This window comes from Mesoplodon densirostris, chromosome 18 (genome assembly GCF_025265405.1).
Source record: "Mesoplodon densirostris isolate mMesDen1 chromosome 18, mMesDen1 primary haplotype, whole genome shotgun sequence".
NCBI lineage: Eukaryota > Metazoa > Chordata > Mammalia > Artiodactyla > Ziphiidae > Mesoplodon > Mesoplodon densirostris.
In genome coordinates, this window is record NC_082678.1 from 18,941,168 (window position 1) to 18,966,652 (window position 25,485).

Below are 25,485 nucleotides of genomic sequence, written 5' to 3' on the forward strand. Positions count from 1 at the left end.
AAAACGACCGACAGTACTTAGCGTTGGTGAGGATATGAACTGATAAATTGCTGGTGGGAATATAACATGGTATAACCATTTAGGAAACCATTTTGGCTGTTTCTGATAAAGTACAGGTGACTCTTTAACAAGGCGGGGGTTAGAGACACCGACCCCTGACACCACCCTCCTGCCCCCCAAGCACAGTGGAAAATCCACATGTAACTTTACAGTCAGCCCTCCAAATCTACAGTTCTGCATTTGTGGATTCAACCAACCATGGATCGTGTAGCATTCTGGTACGTATTTAATGAAAGAAATCCACATATAAGTGGTCTCATGCAGTTCAAGGGTCAACTATAGACACTTATTACATGACCCAGTAATGGAAACATATGTCCTCAAAGAGAATTACATACAAATGTTCATAGCAATTTTATTCAAAATAGCCCCAAACTGGAAATAATCCAAATGTCCACTCAGATGAATGGATGAACACACTGTGGTAAATCCATACAATGGAATTCTACTCAGCAACAAAACAGAATAAAGTACTTTTATACACAACAATATGGCTGAATCTCAAAAACATTTGATGAGTGAAAGAAGCCACACATAGGGCTTCCCTGGTAGCGCAGTGGTTGAGAATCCACCTTCCAATGCAGGGGACATGGGTTCAAGCCCTGGTCCGGGAAGATCCCACATACCACGGAGCAACTAAGCCCATGTGCCACAACTACTGAGCCTGTGTTCTAGAGCCCGCAAGCCACAACTACTGAGCCTGCATACCACAACTGCTGAAGCCCGTGCACCTCGACCCCATGCTCCGCAACAAGAGAAGCCACCACGATGAGAAGCCCGCACACTGCAACAAAGAGTAGCCCCCGCTCACCACAACTAGAGAAAGCCCATGCGCAGCAACGAAGACCCAACACAGCCAAAAAAAAAAAAAAAAAGCCACACACAAAAGAGTGCCTACTGTATGATTTAATTAATATAAAATTCAGAACAGGCAAAACTAATCAATAGTGGCAGCAAGCAGATCAGGGGTTGCCTGGGGGCAGGGGGAGGGAATGACTGCAAAGGGCACAGGGATCTTTCGTTTAATATCTTGACTGTGGGTGGTGACTACAGGGGTATACACATTTGTCAAAATTCTTTGAACTATATACTTAAATAGGTGCATATCATTGTATGGAAACAGAGTTGCCTCCATAGTGCTGATTTTCCAAAAGTACAGTGGAATCCGAGCTCAACTAACCTCTAAAATGCCTAGCACATGCAAGATTTGGCAGATATAAAAGAGAAAGGATAATGAAGCAAACATTTATCCAGCACCTGTAGTGTGTTACAATAGCAGATACTTAGTAAGTATAAGGAATGGTCCTGTTTTCAAAGAAGTATAAGATGTGGTCCCTTCCCTAGAGGGATTTATAATATAGTGGTTTGAGCTATTATGAAAAGAGATAACAATTCAAGTTGGCATTGACATACTAAATGAGAAGTGTAAACGGGTGCTTAGGAGTAAGAAGAGGAAGGGCTGCCCAAGCAAGAGCCACAAGTCCCAACCCAGGCACCGGGGAAGAAATGCAGGAGCCTTTTTTTTTTTTTTAATTGGGGTATAATTTACAATGTTGTGCTAGTTTCAGGTGTACAGCAAACTGAATCTGTTATACATATACATATAGCCACTCTTTTTTAGCTTCTTTTCCCATACAGGCCATTAGAGTATTGAGTAGTGTTCTCTGTGCCATAGAGTTGGTCCTTATTAGTTATCTGTTTTACATATAGTAGTGTGTATGTGTCAACCCAATCTCCCAATTTATCCCTCCCCCCGGGAGCCTTTTTGAAAGATAGTGATCTGACCTATTTGGTTAGAGCAGAAGGCCTGAGTAGGTCAGACTGAAGAAATAAATGAAGAAATAAATGACCACATAGGACAGGGAATCAGGGGCCCTCGAAACAAAGACACCCTGAGGAGTCACTTAAGGTTTCTGAGTAGGTCCCAGGATTTTAAAAGGGTAGAGAATGGATCAGAGGGGAAAGGGAAAGAAATTACAGGCAGAAGAGTTAGAAGAAAATTACAATAACCCTGGTTTGCCATGACGGGTATCTAGACAAAGACGGCAATGAGAACAAAGGGGTCGATGCTTCCTGCTGCCAAGCTCAGAACCAACATCAAAAAGAACTAGCGTGGGGACTTCCCTGGTGGCGCAGTGGTTAAGACTCCACCCTCCGAATGCAGGGGGCCTGGGTTCGATCCCTGATCAGGGAACTAGATCCCACATGCATGCTGCAACTAAGAGTTTGCAAGCTGTAACTAAGAGATCGCAAGCCACAACTAAGGAGCCCGCCTGTTGCAACTAAGACCTGGTGCAGCCAAATAAATAAATATTTTTTAAAAAAAGAAAACAAAGAAAAAAGAATGGGTGCCCAAGTTTCAGGTTGAGGGCGAGCTGAGGAGCTGGCTGTCCTTACCTCTTCCAACACAATCTTCATTAGCTCTGCTGGTCCTCTAGGCACGCCCAACACACCAAAAACACAATTTGGTGGACTCTACTCAGCTGAAAGTGTGCTGATGGATGCATGGATATTCAGTGGGAGAGAGGTTTTCAATCACAAGTCTCGGGGTTCTATCCTTGGTGGCATCCTAGTCAATACCTTTATCAATAACTTGGGTGAGGAAACAGATGGTATGCTAATCAAATTCTTGGATAGCACAAACCTGGAAAAGAGATCAAAGTCAAGCTCCAGGAAGATCTCAACAGGCAGAAATGATGGGCCAAATCTAATAGATTCAATTTAACTGTAAGAGATTCGATATTAACTCCTGCACTTAGGTTCAAAAACTACTGTAGTAAACTATTACAAATGGCTTAATTAAAAGCATTTTCAAAATAAGTGGCATGGCCGCCCAGAGTTCACTCACATTTAGGCTGCATTAACAGATATGCCAAGTCCCCCAAAAGACAGGGGTAAGTCTCATTCCTGTACATTTCAGAGCACACCTGAAATATTTTGTTCATTTGTGCATCACACACTTTAAGAAGGACACTGACTAAAATGGAAGGCTTCCAGAAAACAGCAACCAGGTTGGAGAAACTATCACATAAGAATTAATGGGGCTTCCCTGGTGGCGCAGTGCTTGAGAGTCCGCCTGCCGATGCAGGGGACACGGGTTCATGCCCTGGTCTGGGAAGATCCCACATGCCGCAGAGTGGCTGGGCCTGTGAGCCATGGCCGCTGATCCTGTGCGTCCGGAGCCTGTGCTCCGCAATGGGAGAGGCCACAACAGTGAGAGGCCCATGTACCGCAAAAAAAAAAAAAAAAAAGAATTAATGGAAGGGATAGAAAATGCTTGGCCAGGACACCAAAAACACAGCAGGTTAGAGCAGAGACAGGAGGGCGTGACGGCTGCCAGGGGAAAGAAGGGCCAGGCTTACTCTGGGAGGCTCCAAAAATAGGGACTAGATTAGAGGGAGGAAGCTATACGGAGGCCGACTAGGACCTAATATGAGCAATATCTTTTTTTTTTTTTTTTTTTTGGCTGCGTGGCTTTTGGGATCTCAGTCCCCATCAGGGATTGAACCTGTGCCATGGCAGTGAAAGTCTGGAATCCTAACCACTAGGCCACCAGGGAACTCCCAAGCAATATCTTTTATACATATTAGAACTGTATAAAAAAATTGGAAGAGGCCACCCTGAGAGGCAATGAGCTCCCCATCACTAGAGGGATCCAAGCAGAGGTGGGGAATTATGGAGCTAATAAATACATCAGGTAGCAAATAAGAAAGAGATGGCTTTTTATAGTCTCCTCTAACTCCGAGAGACTATGAAATCAAGAAATCCAGTAGCATCTACTCATGAAAAGATGCTCAACTCTATCCACAATAAGAGACATTCAAATTAGACTACCCCAGGGGAACAAAGCTGGAATATTTTCACCACTGGACATCAAGGTTTTATAAAGCTACAGTAATTGATGCAGTGTGGTATTGGCCTGGTAATAGAGTCTAGAAATAGACCCAGACATATGTGGTCAATTGATTTTCGAAAAAAGGTATAAAGGCAATTCAGTAGAAAAAAAGTCTCTTCAACAAATTGTGCTGGAACAATTGAATATTCAGATGCAAAAAAAAATACCTTGTAAATATAGCTTGCACCACATACAAGAGTTAACTAAAAATGGATCATAGACCTAAATGGAAAAGTGAAACTATAAGATTTCTAGAAGAAATAATGGGAGAAAATCTTTGTAACTTTGGGTTGGATTTCTTAGAATCAATACCAAGAGCATAACCTACAAAAGAAGATATTAATAAACTGGAACTAAGTGGCTGAGGATAGGAGTGGGAAGAAGAATTTTCACTGTATATACTTTTGTGCCTTTTGATTTTCAAACCATATGAATGTACCAAATGTATCTTTAAAGAATCAGCAACCTCTCACTCCTGGGGATATATACCCACAAGAAGTGACAACAGAGACCCAAACAGATATCTGTACTCTCATGTTCACAGCAGCACTATTCACAATAACAAAGGTAGAAGCAACCTAAGTGTCCATCAACAGATGAATGGATAAACAAAATGTGGCCTATACATACAATGGAATATTATTCAGCCTTCAAAAGGAAGACAATTCTGACACATGCTACCACGTGGATGAACTGTGAAGACCTTACGCTAAGTGAAATAAGCCAGTCGCAAAAGGACAAATATTGTATGATCCTCTTATTTGAGGGTCCCAGAGCAGTCAAATTCCTAGAGACAGAAAGTAGAATGGTGGTTGCCGGGGACTAGAGGAGGAGGGAATGGGAAATTAAGTGTTTAATGGGGACATAGTTTCAGTTTGGGAAAATAAAAAAGTTCTGGAGATGGATGGTGGTGATGACTGTGTAACATTGTGAATGTACTTAATGCCACATAACTGGTTAAAATGGTAAGTTTTGTATTACGTATATTTTACCACAATAAAAAAAAATCAGCAACTTCTGGTAATTCCCTGGCAGTCCAGTGGTTAGGACTTGGCGCTTTTACTGCCAAGGCCAAGGTTCAATCCCTGGTTGGGGAACTAAGATCCTAAAAGCCACACGGTGTGGCAAAAAAAAAAAAAAATCAGCAACTTCTGATTTTGCAATTGGTTCTGGCTTACATTACAAGGAATATTCACCCACTGCATTCCATGTTAACTTTAGGGATGTTTATGCTCTTTTTTTTTTTCCCCAAATATTTATTTATTTATTTATTTTGGCTGCTCCTGGTCTTGACTGGGGCATGCAAACTTCTTAGTTGAGGCAGGCGTGCAGGATCTAGTTCCCCGACCAGGGACTGAACCCAGGCCCCCTGCATTGGGATCGTGGAGTCCTACCCACTGGACCACCAGGGAAGTCCCTCTGCTCTTTTCAATACACCTTTGAGTTTCTCTCCAGTATATATCTTTTTGCAGGTGTTTCCCAATATTTTTCTCTTCAGCTTCCTACTAAGGAAGACTGCTATCAGGAATCTTTTTCAAGATGATCCTGAAATTAAGAAAACTGCATTCATATCATTACACTATTTCTAGTTTCCCAAAGGCTGCTGTGAGCCCTGAAAGGGTCTCCTTCCCTTGGGCACCCCTCATTCCCCATCACTCTAGGCCTTTGGATGCAGACATCAGGCCGGGTCTAAATCTGGTCCCTAACCTACTTGCCACGCCACGTGATCCTGTTTACTACTGGCTTGGCAACCACAGGCAAAGCTTATTATTACACGAACCCCTGGTCACCATACCACACATTTCTGGCTGGCTGGTCCCTTCGGAAGAAAAACATTCCTGCTGCAGCCACGGCTTAGCCTTTAGTTCACCTGTGTACTGTAAACAAATCTGGGCCTGCTCAGAAACCAGAGTTCAAACAATATTTTTAAAGGAGCCTATCTTTTAGGTCAAGAAAGACACTCTCGTGAAACCAACGCTGATCCAATAACCAGATAAAAAAGATTAGCACACATTGACCGGCAGAGAAGTGCCAACCACGACTGGGAACCTTCTCAATTAAACACCAGGAATGGATTTGAGAAAGGCTATTCTCAGAGCTCAAACTCGACTCAGGTGAAACCTCAAGTCAAGCCTTGGGTGTAGGTCACATTTACAATAGTGCTCCTCCCTCGCCCCATAGAAATTGTTTCCCAAGCCCAACACTGGGGAAGCAGCAGTGGGAGGAACCGAAGGATAGCGACTTTCATTTCTCCTGAGTTCTGCAGGAGTTAAGCTTTCCGAAAGGCTGCTTTTCAGCGCTTGGAGCTGGCACTCCCTAGCAACTTCTCAAAATAGAAATGTGAAGGGCTTTCTGTTTTCTTCCATCTCACCGCCCAGCCCTGGCTCTCCCGGACTAATCTTCTGATGTCGGGTCACCACAAACAAGGGGTGGGAGTGGGGGGTAGGGTAGGGGTTCAAGGGCAGTTAACTCTCAATTCTTTGGTGGCTGGTTATCCAAGGGGATGGTCTGTACTCCAACTCCCTGGCCAATGCACTTCTCCATGGTCTCCACCAGTTTCCCTGTTTGTCGTTCTGACAAAAACCAGCGAGCAAGGAAGTTACAGCTGACATGGCAGTTGAAATAAGCCTTGCAGAGTACATACAGTATGTGGATTTTACGGGAACATCTACACAGTTCCAGTTCCAGTTACTGACAGTCTACGTTCTGATGTCTTCTGATCTTTACAGTTATTTTTTTTAAACTCCATGGATCATTTTTATTTGACTTTTTAGAAAATAAACCTTACTTGTGCCATTTTAAAAAAAATTAAAACTACCTCGTTGGATTACTAAGATCAGCTCTTCTTTTACCAAGATCACCATAAAGACATACCACCATGGTATTTCTTCTTTCTTCAGTGCTTATTAACCTTTCTCTGCCTCTGCACTATTCTTAAACACAATCACACTCTCATTCATAACACCTCTAATGACACTACAGTGGTTCCCCCAAACGGAGGAAGGGCTACCTTGTCCTGACTCTGCCCCTCCCTGTCTTTCCTGAGAACCACTAATTTACACCCACAAATAGAGACTACAATAAATATTAATACAAGAAATCAGCCAGTGAACTACCTGCTGGTTACTTAAAATTAAAAAATGCAAAAATATATTGAGAACCTAGTAAGTCCTAGACCCCATCCAAGGGATCCTTATATATAGACCACGTCATTTAATGCTCACAACCACCCTGCAAAGGCTGAGAGAAGTTAGGGAACTTGGTTTTCTCAGATCACACCTAGGAAACAACCGGCTCTAGTGGATAAAGGACTCAAGAATCTGGACTTCAGAGTTCCAGTCCTGGGACCTTGATGACCCTGGCCCTTTGCCTCTCCCAGCAGTTAGTCTCCACATCTGTAAAATAAAACGTTAAAATTCCCTCCTGACTTCCATCTTCTAAGAGTACCCAGGCTTAACTGAACTGTGTCACTACAGCTGAGGTGAGGGTCTTGGATAAAGCATGAGAAAACTATCATCATCCCCAGTACACAAAATCACACACAAGAAGGAAAAGGGATTCGATACAGAGCTCCCTCCTTTTCTTCCCCAAGAGCCACACACTCAAAAAAAGAGGGTGGGATGTAGCAGCGCGTGACCAAATCAATGAACACGCCAAAGTGCAGCCCGTGGTCACACACCAATGAAAGAGCAGGGTTTCCCTCGTAACTGGCACCGGGCAGGGGCTCACACAGCAGCACACAAGGGACTTTAAGAACTGGCTTCAACGGTGAGCAGCAGAGGAACGAGAGCACAGCAGAGAGATCAGTTTATAGGGTAGGAAGTAATGTTCCTCTGGTTGCTTCTAAGGAGTCTTTAAACAACTTTCTGGAAAGGCGGAAGGGGGCGGGGGCTGGTGGGGGGGGCAGGCAGGGCATGCTCCAAACTGCAACGTCGCTGCTCAGGGTTGAAAAGCCCCTCCGGCTCCATCCACCTGGACACAGGGGACGTGGTCAGCACGAGGGCCCGGACGGCAGCTGAGAGCGCGCGCAGGGGAGGCAACCGTCTGAATTGGGCCGGGATGGGGACTCCCAGAGACCTATAAATAAACTGAATACCAGCGCTGGAAGCCTTCTGGGCTGGGGCCCAGGCACCGCAATCCTGGGGCAGGGAGTCTTTGTTGGCGGGAGGCTTCGATTTCCGACGCGGGACCCCCAGAGGGCCAAGCCAGGGCCGAGGGCAAGTGTGAGCACCTGGGGGAAGGAAATGGCCAAGAGCTGGAGGCAAGAGCCAGTCCCTTGACTCCTCCACCGAAGGGATTCCCCCGAGACCATTACCTGGGTGCAGACCCCAGACTCCCCTCCCCGTGCCCAAGAATCCCGAGGACGCCGAAGGCCGAGCCCCACGCCCCTTTGCTCCCCTTGCTTCGGGCCACGGGCCTTCTAGTACTTACCGGGGCCCGGGGACCAGTCTTCCTCGCCCGCGTCCTCTCCCCTCCCTGCCCCCTCCTCACTTCGCGTCCCCTCCTCCAGGGGCCGCAGCCATGTCCGTTACTGGCAACTCCAAGGGGGTTTGCCTCCTTTCTCGGACAACGGAGTCGCCGGCTCGCTAGCTAAAGTCCTGGGCGTTGATTGGTCACAATCCGAGACGGGCGGGGATTCTTGGCTTCTTATTGGCTGAGCGGAGCACTAGGCTGTAGCCACAACCTCCCCTCCGGGAGCCTGGCGGAATTAAGTGCCAGGTGATGCCGGCGGGAGAACGCGCAACCACTGTCCATCCTTTTTTTTTTTTTTTTTTTTTTTCCACTGTCCATCCTTGAACGTCATGCCGTAGCGTTTTCTGATCCAGAGTTCCTGACCAGAGGTGAGGGCACGGCTTTCACCTAGGTTAGTTTTCCTATGGAATTATCCTAAAAAGATCAACGGGCCGTCCCGCCCCCCGCCTTTCCTTTTAAAATAAGCCCTTTGCAGAGCGCCTGTGTCTCCAAAGCTCCCTCCTTCTTGCTGGGAACAAATGCCTCGAGACACCTCGCTCAGAGACCTTGGAGGGAGTCCCTCTGGGACCAATACTGCTTCCAAACCAAAGCTGGAGAATCTAAGGCAATACTGCAGTTTTTCTCCTCAGCTCGGCTGAACTCTAAAGGGAAAAACAAGTTTAAAAAATTTTTTTTCTAGATAATTAGAGAAGTCGCCTGGGAGACGTCTCTTGGGAAAACAAAGCAAGCCTGTGTCAGTATTTACTTCTGTTTTCCCAGAGATCTAAGTCTGGAGAGTTGGTTTTTTGTTTTTTAGACTGTTTATAAAACTAGAAGAAGGTCATGGCTGGTCCTGGGAACTAAGAGCCCCTTCTCCCTGTTAATGAATTTGATTATGTAATTAAACCTCTCTTGCTTTTCAGCTGGACAAGAAGGTGCCATTTCAGTGCCTAATCTTGTATGTTTGAACTGTTTTAGCTGTTGTCTAAAACTGGTAGAATCATGTCCCTTTCCTGAATACAAAAATCTTCTGCTGTTTATCTTCGCCAATAGAAAAGTCCAAATCTCTCTACCTGACATTCAAAGCCCCTCATAAATCGACTCAGACATACATTTCCAGGCATAACTCCCCACAAACCAAACGACTCCTGCAGCCACATAGATTCACCACCATCCCCTAAATGCCTCTGGGACCCTCCCACCTCTACTTCTTTGCCCAAGAGTTTCCCTGTGCTTTGTAGGTTCCTTCCTACCAATAAAATCAATGTTCAAATCCATACCCATCCTAAAGGTCTACCCCAAACACTACCTGCCCAAAAGCCTTCCCTGACTTTTAGTCATTGAAACTCTGTAGCACTGAGCTTTTCTTTGTGTCTCCACTGCTACCTTTACAAAAGTATGCTTTGCACAGAATTATTTTTGTAAGACTTCAAGCAACCTGAAGGCAGCTGGCTTATCCTGGCAGTCCACACAGCACCTTATTTGGAGGCTGGTACCCTGTAAATGTTTGCTGAACTGAACTAGTCAATTGCCTGTATCTAATGTCTTTTCACTTCATCCCAGAAGGCTTATATGGCTGCATTTGGAAGGTTAGCAGGTGTAACACAGTCATCCTGCCCTGCTCCACTTTGTACCCCAGTCACCTCTGGCCATACTTGTTTCTCTGTTCCGTTGGGCTTTATGAATATCACTCAACAAATTTGAACTGAGTGCCTACCAGTTTCAGGGACTGTGCCACAGTCCTTCACTGTGCATTGACCATCCCCTCTGTCAATCCCCCCAGCTATAAAACTTTGCCTAAGCTGGGACTTCCCTGGCGTTCCAGTGGTTGAGACTGCTTGCTTCTACTGCAGGGGGCACAGGTTCCATCCCTGGTTAGGGAACTAGGATCCAGCATGCTGTGCAGCATGACCTAAAAAATAAAAATTAAAAAAAAAAAACTTTGCCTAAGAAGTAAATCAAATCACTCAATCCAAAACATACTGATACACCCACTCTAAATTCACCCTGGCTAGACTTTTTGTGGCTCTGAGGTCTCTATGGCCATGTCTTCTTGGTTGTCTAGTAACCCCAGGCAGCTGTACCAATCCTTCTTCACTTTTCTGGAGCTTTCCCTATCTCTCCCTACCAAAATGACCTTGATGGGAAGACCAAGGCCTTCCAGTGGAGATGTCTCATCCACTTTATCTGCTCCTATTCCCCTTTCAGCATTCCTCCAGGGAAGAGATACTCCTCTTCCTTTCCCCATCTGTATCCTCAATCCCTTGCCTCACCCCAGCCTACTTCCCATCTCTAGGCTTAGCTTATGCCGTTTGCGGTGCCTGAAATGCCCTTCTCCTTTCTTTCGAACTCCCGATCATCCTTTAAGATCAGATTGGCTTGTCCCTGCTCTGTAGATAACTGTATCATTTTACTTACCACATTGTTTTATATCTTTGACAGCAAAATAATATTAATAATACATTAGTATCCAAGGTCTCTTTCTCTCCTCCTGCATTCTGTCTGTGCCTGTTAGGTTGCCAAATCATTGCACAGTATCAGAAGAATAGAGGAAAGGTAAGACTGAGAAAGGCAAGCCTTGAGTGATTGGGTTTACTTTGGATACGATGCAGAGTTACCGGCAAATGAGAGCAGTTGGGTTTGAAAAGGGAGCAAGAGAAAGTGAAGAGAGAAGAGCCAGGATGGTGCGGGTTAGGGAAGAGCCGGAGGAAGTTTGGAGAGAGGAAAAAGAGAAGCTTTAGAGCAGAGTGAGAAATGCCTTAGGGGAGTAGGTGGAATACCTTTCCCCTGTTAGTCTGATACTGTACAGTGAATGACCTGGGAACCTAACAGGTAAAGACAGAATCCCCCTTAGCGGAGAGGAGGAGGGAAAGAGAAACGAAGAATAGGATTTTAGGAAGGTTTCTCGTAAATCATTTATGTAATTCCCCCTTTGACATTTTACTCAAGAGACTACAATAAGATCTGAAGTTGCTTTGCAATTACTTTTTTTTTTTTTTTTTTTTGCTATACACGGGCCTCTCACTGTTGTGGCCTCTCCCGTTGTGGAGCACAGGCTCTGGACGCGCAGGCTCAGCGGCCATGGCTCACGGGCCCAGCCGCTCCACGGCATGTGGGATCTTCCCAGACCGGGGCACGAACCCGTGTCCCCTGCATCGGCAGGCAGACTCTCAACCACTGCGCCACCTGGGAAGCCCTGCAATTACTTTTGGATCCAATTATCATTTCTTTGTATGATTCTGTATAGATACTGGACATATCCATCCCTAGGCTTTACGTATTTAATAACATTGTCTAATTATATGTCATTTCTCTTCCTGTGAGCCCCTTGTGTCCAAGGACAATGTCTTCTTCATCTTTGTGTCACTGTTGATTAACAGAGTGCCTGGCACACAGTAGGTATCTGATAAATGTTTGTTGAATAAATGAGCTGGTGCTCAATTACCCTCTCTAGCATCTTTAGTTGCTTCCTGTCCATTGGATCCTTTCCCCTAGCTATATAAACAATCATAGTTCTCATCTCTCCTTAGAACAAAAGAGGGAGGGGGAACAGTAGAGGGAAAAGAGAAGGAGAAGGAGAGAAGAAAGAAAGAGAGGAAGAAGGAGGAGGAAGAAGAAGACACCTTCAATACTAAATGGTCTGGGCTATGTGACGCTCCTCTGCCATATAGCTAATGAATCAAGGAGCAAGAACCTCCCTCTCTGTGAACCTAAAACTGCTGTAAAAGTATGAAATCTTAATAAACAATTAATTAGAAAAAAGGGGGGACTTCCCTGCCAGTCCAGTGGTTAAGACTCCGTGCTTCAACGGCAGGGGGCATGGGTTCACAGCACAGCCAAAAGAAAAAAAAAAAAAGCTCCCTCTCTGTCTGTGATGTTATGTCTCAGTTAGACTAGCCAGTGTAGTAACACCTGATGACTTCACCTTAGCTACTACAGTCAACAGAGAATCACTGCTTCATTTATTATATTTTGTGGCCCTGGGGAATCTTTAAGAGACGTAGCTGAAAAACTCAATGTCGTGTGACTCTAAGAACCATGTTTCAAATATGGTTAAATCAGCCTGGAATAAACTCCTTCAAGACTGACCAACATGGGCTTCCCTGGTGGCGCAGTGGTTAAGAATCCACCTGCCAATGCAGGGGACACGGGTTCGAGGCCTGGTCCGGGAAGATCCCACATGCCACGGAGCAACTAAGCCCATGCACCACAACTACTGAGCCTGTGCTCTAGGGCCCATGTACCACAGCTACTGAGCCCACATGCCAGAGCTATTGAAACCCATGTGCCTAGAGCCTGTGCTCCGCAACAAGAGAAGCCACCGCAATGAGAAGCCCACACACCGCAGTGAAGAGTAGCCCCTGCTCGCCACAACTAGAGAAAGCCTGCACGCAGCAACGAAGACCCAATGCAGCCAAACAAAAAATACTGACCAATGACGTCATGCTGTGTTGGTCTACCTGCCAATCGGTCAGCAGTGTTTACTGAGTTCCCTGCATGTGGCACGCCTGGGGCTGGATGCTGGGCATAGGTGGTAAAAAAAAAAACTGTCAGGATCACTGCCCTCAAGTGGTTATATTCTACTGGAGGAGACAAGACCTTAAGCAAGTAAATAATTATGTCATCTCAAGTGTGCAAAGTGCAGCAAATGAGCATCTCTAATGGGATCCTGGTGACCACATCTTGGGTGGCTGGGGAAGGTGAGGGAGGAGGTGGCATGTGCAAAGGCCCTGAGGAAGGAGGGTATGAGACTGAGGAACTAAAGGGGATTCCTGCAGGAAAGGGGAAGAGTGGAGTGATGAGAGATGAAGCTGGAGAAGTAGATGGCAACTCATTCAGGGTCTTCTGCACCACGTTAAGGGTTTTGACCTTCATTCTGAGAGCATCAAAAAGCCATTGGAGGGCTTCCCTGGTGGCGCAGTGGTTGAGGGTCCGCCTGCCAATGCAGGGGACACAGGTTAGTGCCCCGGTCCGGGAAGATCCCACATGCCGTGGAGCGGCTGGGCCCGTGAGCCATGGCCGCTGAGCCTGCGCATCCGAAGCCTGTGCTCCGCAATGGGAGAGGCCACAACAGTGAGAGGCCCGCATACCGCAAAAAAAAAAAAAAAGCCATTGGAGGGACTTCCCTGGTGGCGCAGTGGTTAAGAATCCGCCTGCTAATGCAGGGAACACGGGTTCAAGCCCTGGTCCGGGAAGATCCCACACGCTGTGGAGCAACTAAGCCTGTGTGCCACAACTACTGAGCCTGCACTCTAGAGCCCTCAAGTCACAACTACTGAAGCCCGTGCGCCTGGAGTCCGTGCTCCACCACAAGAGAAGCCACCGCAATGAGAAGCCCGCGCGCCGCAACAAAGAGTAGCCCCCGCTTGCTGCAACTAGAGAAAGCCCGCATGCAGCAACAAAGACCCAACGCAGCCATAAATTAATTAATTAATTAATTAATTTAAAAAAGGAAAAGCCATTGGAGCGTTTTAAGTGAAAGAGTACCTGTGATCTGATTGGTGTTTACAAAAATACTCACGTTGGCCACTGAGTAGAGAATGGATCATAAGGAAGCAGAACAGCTTTGAGAGGCCCAGAGAGGAAGCCTGGCAGTAACATAAGCAACACTGTCCCTGTGCTAAACTGGTGGCTGCCTGGGTGGTGAGTAGACATCTTAAGAGATCTTTAGCAGGTAAACTAGGCAAAACTTAGTGATTGGTTGGACTTAAGGTCTGGGGAGAAAGAGGGAAGGGTGACTCCTAGGTTTCTACACCCTTGACCTCATCTAGTGTCAGTTATAATGACAAAGCACCTATTCAGCTCCAGGTGCTTCAGAAAGGCTAATTTAGAGCAAAGGACTGAACAAAACATCAGCCAGAAAACATTCCTGTTTATTTATGGCTTCACTTCACCTAGATGGAAACATGAGAGGTGAGTAAGAAAACGTGAGTAACTCAGCAGGGCTGACTCAGGTTTTTGAACAAGGAGTGACACGCTGAATCCCATCCAGGCAGAAACACGCTCCTCTCGCCTCGCGCTGGAGCATCCTTCGTCTTGCGCCATCCTTTCAGCCTCATCAGGTGTTTAAAAGTGACAGGGTGCAATGGTGATTGTTTAGATTCCTGGGCTGAAATTCTTTTAACCTGTCTGAGCTAAACGCCACAATCAGAATTAGAGTCCCTTGCCAGAAATCATACTTTCAGGGTCGACATTCTGCAAATGGCTAAGTGTTGATTGTTGCTGCAGCCGAAGTTTCAGACCCACCTATGGACACTTACAGGCTCTTTGAAAGGAGGGACCAAATGATCAAAGGACGTGAGCAGACAATTACACAAGAAGAAACCAAGTATTAGGAATTGTTATTTTGGAAGAAAGATTCAATCTCACTAATAAGCAAAGAACATTAAATTAAAACAAATCCAAGGAATTCCCTGGCGGTCCAGTGGTTAGGATTCGGCACTTTCACTGCCAAGGGCCCAGGTTCATTCCCTGATGAGGGAACTAAGATCCCACAAGCTGCGTGGTGTGGGACAGCCCCACAAAAAAAGAAAAATGAAAACAAATCCGGAGGAGCCATTTCCCATCTGTTCAATTAAATAAAATAATAAAATTTAAAAATGCTGAAACTGGTAGGTTTAAACATTACTTTTTGATTGCAATCTACATTGTTATAATATCTGTACTGGGCAATCTGACAGCAGGTGATAAAGAACCATAAAAGGATTAACTCTTGATTATCTCTTTTTATGACAGTACAGCTTTAGGAAATAATTCCAAAGCTTTGTGTGGGTGGGTGGGTGGCAGATACAGCAAAGAACAAGTAGATAAAAATCCCTCCCCTCAGGGAGCTCCCATTGTAGTTGGAGACGGGAGAGATGAAAACACAAGTAAGTAAAATTGTGTGTCAGATGATGGTAAATGATATACAGGAAAATAGTTGGGGAGGTGAATGGAGAACACCAAGGGTTGGGATAGTTTGAGATGCGGTGACAAGAGAAGGCTTCACTGAGAACACACATTTGAGCAAACACCTGATTTAATGCATTTTGCACTTACATTCAGCTATAAGTATCATCGTATATACAGCAGGGTCACACTCATCTATAAGTATCATCGTATATACAGCAGGGCTCTGAATGATGTTGGTCTGGACTTTGGGAATATAATTCAGCCCCTACCTGACTTCTCTGGATAACTTTTACAAACTTCTGGACTTTATTAGAAGTTATTTTGAACAGTGTGTATGTGTGTGTGTGTTTTCACATAGTCGTTTCTCTTGCAGGATCTGATGGCCAACACCTTGAATCTGTTAGCAGAGTGGGGTGGATATAAGGGGGGGCTTGTAGTATAAGTGGGGGCTTGATATGTCTCAACTCCTAAATATATTTGTTTTTTTGTTTCTTTGTTTATTCAAATGATGACAAAGTCCGGGGTGTGGCATGGGAGTCAAGGGCTGAAATAACATGGATGTTAGAGATTCTTATCATCTAAGAGGGCAGGAAACTTAGTAGCTAACCTGCACCTACAAGATAGTTGAGTTCTAGATATCGAAAGCACAACACCATGATCATAGCAATACTGTGTTATATAATTCCAATTGCTAAGAGACTAGATTTCTTTTCTTTTGGCCGAGCGGCACAGCTTGCTGGATCCTAGTTCCCCAACCAGAGGTTGAACCCAGGCCCTCAGCAGTGAAAGCGAAGAGTCCTAACCACTGGACCTCCAGGGAATTCTCTAAGAGACTAGATCTTAAATGTTCTCAACACAGAAAAAGAATGATAATTATGTGAGTTGATAGAGGTATTAAGTAACGCTACTATGGTGATCATCATTGCAATATATAAATGTATTAAATCAACATGTTGTACCCTTTAAACGTACACAATGTCATTTGTCAAGTATATCTCAATTAACAACAAAAAAAACTTGACATCTAAGCTCTTGGATGGGTTGTCCATACAGGGTCATGGTAGGACTTGGAGCAGAGTATGAAATGTGGGGTCACAGATGGTTGCCAGATGGCATGCACCTCAAGAGAGGGAGTTTTCATGAGGAAGGAACCAGAATGGTCTGGAAGGAGTCACAAAAGCAAGGAAAACCATGCAGCTGCTTCCCTTCCCAACTTGAGTTTGGGAGAATTCCCCCTCCCCTCAAGAGCTGCAGGAGAAGTGGCCTCTTCGTGGGAAAGCCACTCCGTGGGTGAAGGAGGGGTTAGCACGAGTATCCTTTGAAGATGCTGAGGCTGTTAGAGATTTCTTTCTCAAAGAAACAAGGGCTTCAGATCACACAGGAGCAAGGTTTGGAGGGAGGTAGCAGTGGAGGAAATGGCTCAGACTGGTATTTGGGGTCGTGCCTGAGGATAACTGGTATGTGAGGCCAGGTGAAATTATCTGGGATGTTGATTCTTGAGTGGGCAGCTCCTATGTTCCTTCCTCAGCTGCCAAGAGCCTTTTGCCTCTAAGTTGTGAGTGATATTTTTAGGAGAAGCTGCTCCTCTAATATCTGCAGAAAGCCGTAATGACGTCTCACTGACGAGGACCTTCCCTTGAGCCCTTTGACTCACTCGAGAGATCCTCTGGGGAAAAATACTGAGAATGAGGCAATTCTGACATTTGTTTGTCCTCCTGAAGAGCAAAATCCTGAAACAGGGACACAACTGTACAACACAGTATGAGCATCTGGCTGCATTCCGTTCCCGAGACTGAAATCTCCGGATGACGGTGAATATCCACACAAAGACTTGGTTCATAATACAGTAAATCCCCTAGATACGAACAAGTTCCATTCCGAGAGTGCATTCATAAATCCAATTTCTTCCTAAGTCCAACAAAGCTAGCTTAGGTATCCAACTAACATAATCGGCTATATAGCACTGTACTGTAATAGGTTTATAACACTTTTCACACACATAATACATAAAAAACAAAAATAAAACATTTTTAATCTTACAGTACAGTACCATGAAAAGTACAGTAGTACGGTACAACAGCTTGCATACAGGGGCACGTTCACATCTTTGAAAGTTGCATACAACTTGAAGGTTCGTATGCAGGGGACTTACTATAGCTCCAAATGGGAGACTACTCAAATGTCCATCAGCAGGAGAATGGGTAAACAATGGTGGTATGTTCACAAAAGGGAACACCCTGCAGCAGTAAAATAAACAAACCACTGATACACAATATAAATGCATTTCACAGACATTATAGTGAAGGCAAGAAGTCAGAGAAGATTACATACCATACAATTCCATTTATATGAACATCTAGGACAGGGATGGGGGTGTGGATGAGGACCGACTTCAAAGGGGCATGAGGGAAATTTGGGGGGATGAAGCAAATGTTCTATATCTGGACTAGAATACAGAGTTACATAGGTTTATCTATCAAAACTCATCAAACTATACACTTAAAATCTGTATGTTTTAGTGTATCTAAATTATACCTCAGTAAGAAATACATATATATGTATATACTCTTATTGAGGCATAAGTTAATATATATAGATATATATGTATCTATAGATAAAGATACATTACAGATATATACATATATAGATATATATGTATCTATAGATAAAGACACATTACAGATATATACATATCTATATCTTTAAATACAAATACATCAATATAGATAGAGGTATATGTATATATATATGCATATGCATATGTATAAGTATATATATATAAAACAATCTCCTCAACTGAGTGTGATTTTTGCCCCCAGGGTCATTTAGCAATGTCTGGAGACATTTTTGGTTGTCACGATTGGGGACTGCTATTGGCATCTAAGGTGTAGAGGCCAGAAATGTTGCTAACCAAGCCACAAGGCACAGGACAGCCTCCAAAACAAAGAGTTATCTGGTCCAAAACGTCAGTGGTACCAAGGCTGAGAAATCCCGTGTAGCCTTAGGTGAAAAACCATCATTGTATCATTTTACTGATCTTTGGGTTTCCATGTAGGAGAGGCCTCTATGTTGTTTGCTTTCCAGAAATAACAGCAGTTCACTGACATCCAGGTCTTGTGTGTGCCGCAAAGCAGCCGTTTTAATCTTCCAGAGTGAAAGCCATATTTCACTGCTTATTGGTGGGAATTGAGACAGATCTACTCTGCCTTTTGTGATCAGAGAGTCTGGTGCGTTTCATGGAGGGGCTGCAGCAGAAAATCCTGTTAGAGGAGGTTGGGTCCGTTTTCTGAGGATCCATGAAAGTTATTATTATCTGAAGAAAAAGGAGAATGCTCCCTCCCCTCAAGCTTTTAAATAGGGAAATGAGACGGTCAGGTTTGGGAGGAAGAAAGATGAATTTGTAGAAGATGAACCGAAAGGGGAACCAGTGGAGACAGGAAGCCATCGGAGGTGGTCCAGATGTCAGGTGACAGGGCAGCCACCATCCTTAACCCCCACCCCAACCCCAGGCACCATCACCAGCGCTTTACTTCCCAAACACCACCTCCAGGCTTCTCTGTCTGGCATCCTAGACTCCTTTTTGCACTGCTTCTTAGCACTTTAGGTGTAAATATCATGTCATTAACTAACTTTTAAGCTCTCTGAGAGCCTGGACGGCACCTTAACTGCTTTATAATTCCTCACAGATTATCAGAGTGACTGTTTACATGTACATTCATGTCCTTACAGTGACACCAAAAGTCCTGAAAAGGAAGGAAACTGTCTTTGTTTAGGAAAATACTTGATAAATATTTTAAGGAAAGATGAGACCCAAAAGGCCTAGGTCAGCAAGGCCAAACAATAAGAGCATGAGCCTAAATGCTCTGCATGAAAAAAATGAACACGAAAATTGGAGCTGGATGAGAAAGGAAAGAGCTGAGAGGAAGGCTGAACGATGTGAAGGGAGGTTGGAGCCTGAGAGGGCTTTTAGGAAAAAAACATACCCTCGTATGGATTTAAAGTTGCTTGTGTTTCGGGACTTTCCTGGCGGTCCAGTGGTTAGGACTCCGCGCTCTCACTGCCAAGGGCCCAGTTCAATCCCTGGTCAGGGAACTAAGATCCTGCAAGCCGCATGGCGAGGCCAATAAACAAATAAATTAAATAAAGTTGCTTGTGTTTCTACAGTGTAAACCCCTGCATCTCCCCAGTCCGTCAACAGAGAGATCTACTCATACAGATGCCTGTGTGAGTGTTTGGTTTAGTGAAAATTAAGGCGCAAGTGTATGGGTAATAGGAAGTACACCAGTGGGATTGTGGGAGAATCCCTGAAGTAAACCTCCCACAATCTCTGTCTGGCATCCTAGACTCTTTTTTGCACTGCTTCTTAGCACTTTAGGTGTAAATATCATATCAATTCTCATGGGAGAAGCTTGGCTGCACGATTCTGACTCTGGGGTCTCTCATGGTGTTGCAGTCAAGATGCTGGCCAGTCATCTGAAGGCTTGACTGGGGCTATAAGACCCAAGGTGCCTGACTCATGTGTCTGGTAAGTTAATGCTGGTTGTTGGCAGGAGATCTCAGTTCCTCATCACATGGACCCTCCATAGGGCTGTATGAGTGGCCTCAGGACATGGCTGCTGGCTTCTCCCCAGAGAAAATGATCCAAGGCAGAGCAAGGCAGAAGCTCCAATGTCTTCTGTGACCTCTCCTTGGAAGTCATGCTCCATCATTTCTACAATAGCCTACAGGTTACACAAGATAGCCCCACTCAATGTGGGGGGCACCACACAGGAAGTTAATACCAAGATGCAGGGATCACTGGGGACCACCTTGGAGGCTGGCTGTCACACATGTCCTACAAGGCCTTACATAATCTGATCCCTACTTCTATTTCCAGTCTTATTTCCTACCACTGCCACCTTGCTGCTCAGCATGCTCCAGCCACACTGGCCTTCTTTCTTTTTCTCCGACATGCCTGGTATGTGCCTACTTCAGGAGCTTTGCACTTGCCGTTCCCAGAATGCCCTTCCACGATAGGTTTTCTTTTATAAATTTATTTATTTATATTTACTTTTGGCTACATTGGGTCTTCATTGCTGCACACAGGCTTTTCTCTAGTTGCAGCGAGTGGGGGCCACTCTTTGTTGTGGTGTGTGGGCTTCTCATTGCGGTGGCCTCTCCTGTTGCAGAGCACAGGCTCTAGGCGCACAGACTTCAGTCGTCGTGGCACGTGGGCTCAGTAGTTTTGGCTCATGGGCTTCAGAGCACAGGCTCAGTGGTTGTGGCGCACTGGCTTAGTTGCTCCGCGGCACGTGGGATCTTCCTGGACCAGGGCTCGAACCCGTGTACCCTGCATTGGCAGGTGGATTCTTAACCACTGTGCCACCAAGGAAGTCCCCCAAGAGGTTGTCATAATCAGAATGTCCCTTTCTCTGAGGGGACTCCCCTGACCCCCAATTTAACATGCCCCTAGTCACTATCCCACTAGCTTTTTAATTTTTTTTTTAGAGTACTGATCTCTATCTGCTATATTTTCTTGTTTATTTTTTCATTGTCAGTCTCCTCCACTAGGATACATGCCTCATCTGAACAGGAAATTGAATCTATTTTGGTCATCACTGCCTTCCCAGCACTTAGAACAGTGCCTGGCACATAGTCATGACTTTGACAAATGAGTGAATGAAGGGTTTTCCAAGGTCTGATGAAGTATCCACAAGAATATCCACCTGCTTCTGACTTCATGCTTTCTAAGCATCCTTCTGACAGCTTCTTGAGTCTCAGAACCAGCTAGGGGATGTCCAGGGAGACACATGTGACTAATAATAATATTAGTAATAGTTAACCCTTGTGTAGGGTTTACTATGTACTATGCACTGTTTGAAGTTCTCTACATAACTCATAATAACCCTATGAGGATAGAAATACTATCATTCCCATTTCAGAGGTGAGAAAAGTAAGGCCCAGAGGGTCCAAGTAGCTTACCATCAGATCACCTAGCTAATAAGTGATAGAGCAGGATTCAAGCCAGGCAGTCTATCTCCAGAGGCCAAGTTTTTTTTTTTTCAAACAGCTTTATTGAGATATAATTCATATGTCATGCAATTCAACCATTTAAAGGGTATCATTCAATGGCTTTTAGTATATTCACAGAGTTGTGCAACCATCACCACACCAATTAGAGAACATTTTCAGCATCTCAGAAAGAAACCCTGGGGCTTCCCTGGTGGCTCAGTGGTTAAGAATCTGCCTGCCAATGCAGGGGACATGGGTTCGAGCCCTGGTTCGGGAAGATCCCACATGCTGCGGAGCAACAAAGCCCGTGTGCCACAACTGCTGAGCCTGTGCTCTAGAGCCTGCGAACCACAACTACTGAGCCCACATGCCACAACTACTGAAGCCTGCGGGCCTAGAGCCTGTGCTCCGCAACGAGAGGCCACTGCAGTGAGAAGCCACCGCACCACAATGAGGAGTGGCTCCCACTCGCCGCAGCTAGAGAGAGCCTGCACGCAGCAACGAAGACCCAACACAGTCAAAAATAAATAAAATCAATAATTTTTTAAAAAACTTATAAAAAAAGAAAACAAAGAAACCCTGTTACCCCCTAGCACTCAATTCCATTTGTCCCCAACCTCCTCCCCCAGTCATAGGTAACCCCTAATCTACTTTATATCTTTATGGATTTGTCTATTCTGGACATTTCATATAAATGGAATCACATAATCTGTGATCTGTTGTGACTGGCTTATTTCACTCAGCACAATGTTTTCAGGGTTCATCTGTGTTGTGATGTGTGTCAGCACTCCATTCCTTTTTTCCTTTTTTAATATTTATTTATTTATTTGTTTGCACCGGGTCTTAGTTGCGGTATGCGGGCTTCTGAGTTGTGGCATGCGAACTCTTAGTTGCGGCATGCATGTGGGATCTAGTTCCCTGGCCAGGGATCAAACCCGGGCCCCCTGCACTGGGAGCACAGAGTCTTAATCACTGCGCCACCAGGGAAGTCCCTTCATTCCTTTTAATTACTGAGTAATATTCTAGTATGGATAGACCACATTTTGTTTATCCATTCATCAGCTGGTGGCCATTTGAGTTATTTCCACTCTTTGGCTATTATGAATAATGTTTCTATGAACCTGTGTGTTCATTTTCGTGTGGATGTGTGTTTTCATTTCTTGAGTAGATAGACACCTAGGAGTGAAATTGCTGGGTCATGTGGATACAGAGACCAGGCTCTTAAATGCTTTGCTGTACAGCCTCCTGTAGCAAATGAATACCTTGAACCAAATGGTCAGTTTGACTTAAACTCTTATCAGTCTTGAGGGTCTTAGCACAACTGACACCTGCCAGACCCTAGGGCCTGATCACTTCTGGGTAACCTAAAACCCAAGCGGTGAGGGGTTGGCCTGAGAATGACAGAAAATTCCCCCAGAGGAAAAACTATTGCCAGTTGCAGATTCCTATGTAAGGTCCTTCCCCCACTTCCTTTTCTAAGGGGAGAAATGGGTTTGTATCCATTCACCTGCCATCTTCTCATCTATGGCTCTTTCTGATCAAAGGCAGAAACTTGGGAGGTGACGGGTTAGTGTCTGGAGGTGCTGTCAATACCTGGAAATAGAATATTCCTGTTCCAAAAAAATTGGTCATTTTAGGGACCAAGTTCAGCTGAGGTCTTTCCCAGCCCTTCAGCTCAGGCTCACACCAACTTTCAGTCCCTTAGGAGCGAGGCTGCGTCCACTCACAGTGATGGGTCTTTCTCCCCAGGGAGCTTGTTCCAGCTTCCGGGATCAGGATGCACAGATGAAAGGAAGTTAGCTACGCAATCCGCAAGACCCACCAGCCTTAAAGAAGGGGCAGGATGGATTTGCCTGAGGGCAACACCTGGGACTTCCCCTTCAGGTGTCTCTGCTGAGCTCTGGATAATCCCTTGCCAGGTTGGCGGTGTCACATGCTTCAGTTGTGACTGCCACCTTGCCCACCTGAGGGACCCAGCCTCAAGGGCTTACTGGCACAGTAAGGACTGAGTGATCAATGTCAGCTCATAAACACAGGTGCCCTTCCTGGGGAGGCACTCCGGGGCTCAGGAGAAGACAGCCCCATGGCTGAGCAGTTCATCTGGGGTGTAAAGGCCAATGAACACAGGTTGTTGCCTTGGTTTTGTTTTGATTTTATCATGGGTGTGGTGAGTGTGCTGTTTAGAACCAAACGAACTTTAGTATTCCCTGAATGTCTTTATTGGACTGAAGTTCAGGTCCGTTTGCAGTTCTCATAATAAACCCTGGAACTCACTCGCCACCTTTCCTTTGGGTCCTCACAGAGCTTTGTACTGATGACCTAGGACATCCCTGTGAAATGGCCTGCAGAGTCAGTAACATCGTATCGTATACATAGCCTAGAAGGCAGAAATGTAGGACAACTGGGCTAAGTGGTTTTGCTCAGGATCGCCTAATAAATGGGCTGTGGGATGAAGCTGAAAACAAGCCCTAAGCTTGTCATTCATCACACCCTTCCCACAGCTGGAGAGCTTAAGCCGAGTTTGCGAGGGGAAGGGGCACGAGGTGTAGGAGCAGATGCCTGCTGCGTGCACCGGCACACGCCCCGGATCCCAGCCGATTCGAACGTGCCCTTCCAGCTTCGAGACTAGAAGGGAAAATCCCACCCTAACTTGAAGGTACAGTATGTAGCTGGGTTTTTTTGTCTTTAACCTCGATCAACAGCCAGGCGATTCCAGGCTATTCCAGGGTCACAGAGGAAAAATTCGGCTCAAGCTATCGGTGTGTAGTACACAGATTTAAAAACTGAAAAGTGATGAAGACCAAATTTACCTGATGGGAAAAAAAAGGAAAAAACTTTAAATAAGAAAAGATACACATTTTTATATTTTTATATTCAGCTCTGTAATATTAGCTGCTTGATGTAACTCATAATTCCCAAGTTAAGAATGATGTTTAAGAGGCCATCTGGGGAGAAAAATTATGTTCCTAAATGGTAAACATGTGAATTTCCTCTATGAAATGCATTCTCAGTGGAGGCGGTATTGCCCCTAGAGGGGAAAAAAAAAAATCGGTTCTTTTTTTTTTTGGATTCCATATATATGTGTTAGCATATGGTATTTGTTTTTCTCTTTCTGACTTACTTCACTATGTATGACAGACTCTACATCCATCCACCTCACTACAAATAACTCAATTTCGTTTCTTTTTATGACTGAGTAATATTCCATTGTATATATGTACCACATCTTCTTTATCCATTCATCTGTCGATGGACCCTTAGGTTGCTTCCATGTCCTGGCTATTACAAGGTTCTGATGAACCTAGGGGCAGGACAGGAATAAAGATGCAGATGTAGAGAATGGACTTGAGGACACGGGGAGGGGGAAGGGTAAGCTGGGACGAAGTGAGAGAGTGGCATGGACATATATACGCTACCAAATGTAAACTAGATAGCTAGTGGGAAGCAGCTGCATAGCACAGGGAGATCAGCTCGGTGCTCTGTGACCACCTAGAGGGGTAGGATAGAGAGGGTGGGAGGGAGACTCAAGAGGGAGGGGATATGGGGATATTTGTATACTTATAGCTGATTCACTTTGTTATACAGCAGAAACTAACACACCATTGTAAAGCAATTACACTCCAATAAAGATGTTAAAAAAAATTGGCTCTTGGAAGATGAAAAAAATGAGGTTTTGTAAGAGTTTGTGGTCTTCCAAAACTTAACTCTACCCAACACAATCTTATTTCTTAGTATTTAATTTCTGTCATGAAGGAGAATTTCATTTAATTTTTCCCTTTTGGTGGAAATAGTGAAAATTAAAAAAATTTTCAAACACTGCTCCAAGAGAAGGTCCCCTTTCTCATGGAAAAATTCTGTCAGCCACAGCACATCTTTAGCTCTGATTTTTGGTTTTTTTTTTTTTTTTTTTTTTTTTTCTGTACGCGGGCCTCTCATTGTTGTGGCCTCTCGCGTTGCGGAGCACAGGCTCTGGACGCGCAGGCTCAGCGGCCATGGCTCACGGGCCCAGCCGCTCCGCGGCATGTGGGATGTTCCCGGACCGGGGCACGAACCCGTGTCCCCTGCATCAGCAGGCGGACTCTCAACCACTGCGCCACCAGGGAAGCCCCTTTAGCTCTGATTTTTTTCTAGAAGTCAATTATTAATTGGGAGTCAGATTCCAAGGGTCACATCATTGGAATGAAGGCAATCAGTCC

At 45.0% G+C, this 25,485-nt stretch overlaps 1 protein-coding gene across 3 annotated transcripts in view; it reads right to left on the reverse strand.

Moving 5' to 3' along the window:
* Window positions 1–8,489, reverse strand: part of TMEM94 (transmembrane protein 94) — a 35,866-nt gene extending 27,377 nt beyond the window's left edge. For all 3 annotated transcript variants that reach the window (XM_060082940.1, XM_060082939.1, XM_060082941.1), the window contains exons 1-3: window positions 8,387–8,489; window positions 8,052–8,186; window positions 2,458–2,704 (exon numbers count right to left, since the gene is read on the reverse strand). The gene's annotated coding sequence lies outside the window, so the exon portion shown is untranslated. The remainder of the gene's footprint in view (window positions 1–2,457; window positions 2,705–8,051; window positions 8,187–8,386) is intronic.
* Window positions 8,490–25,485: the final 16,996 nt, after the last annotated feature.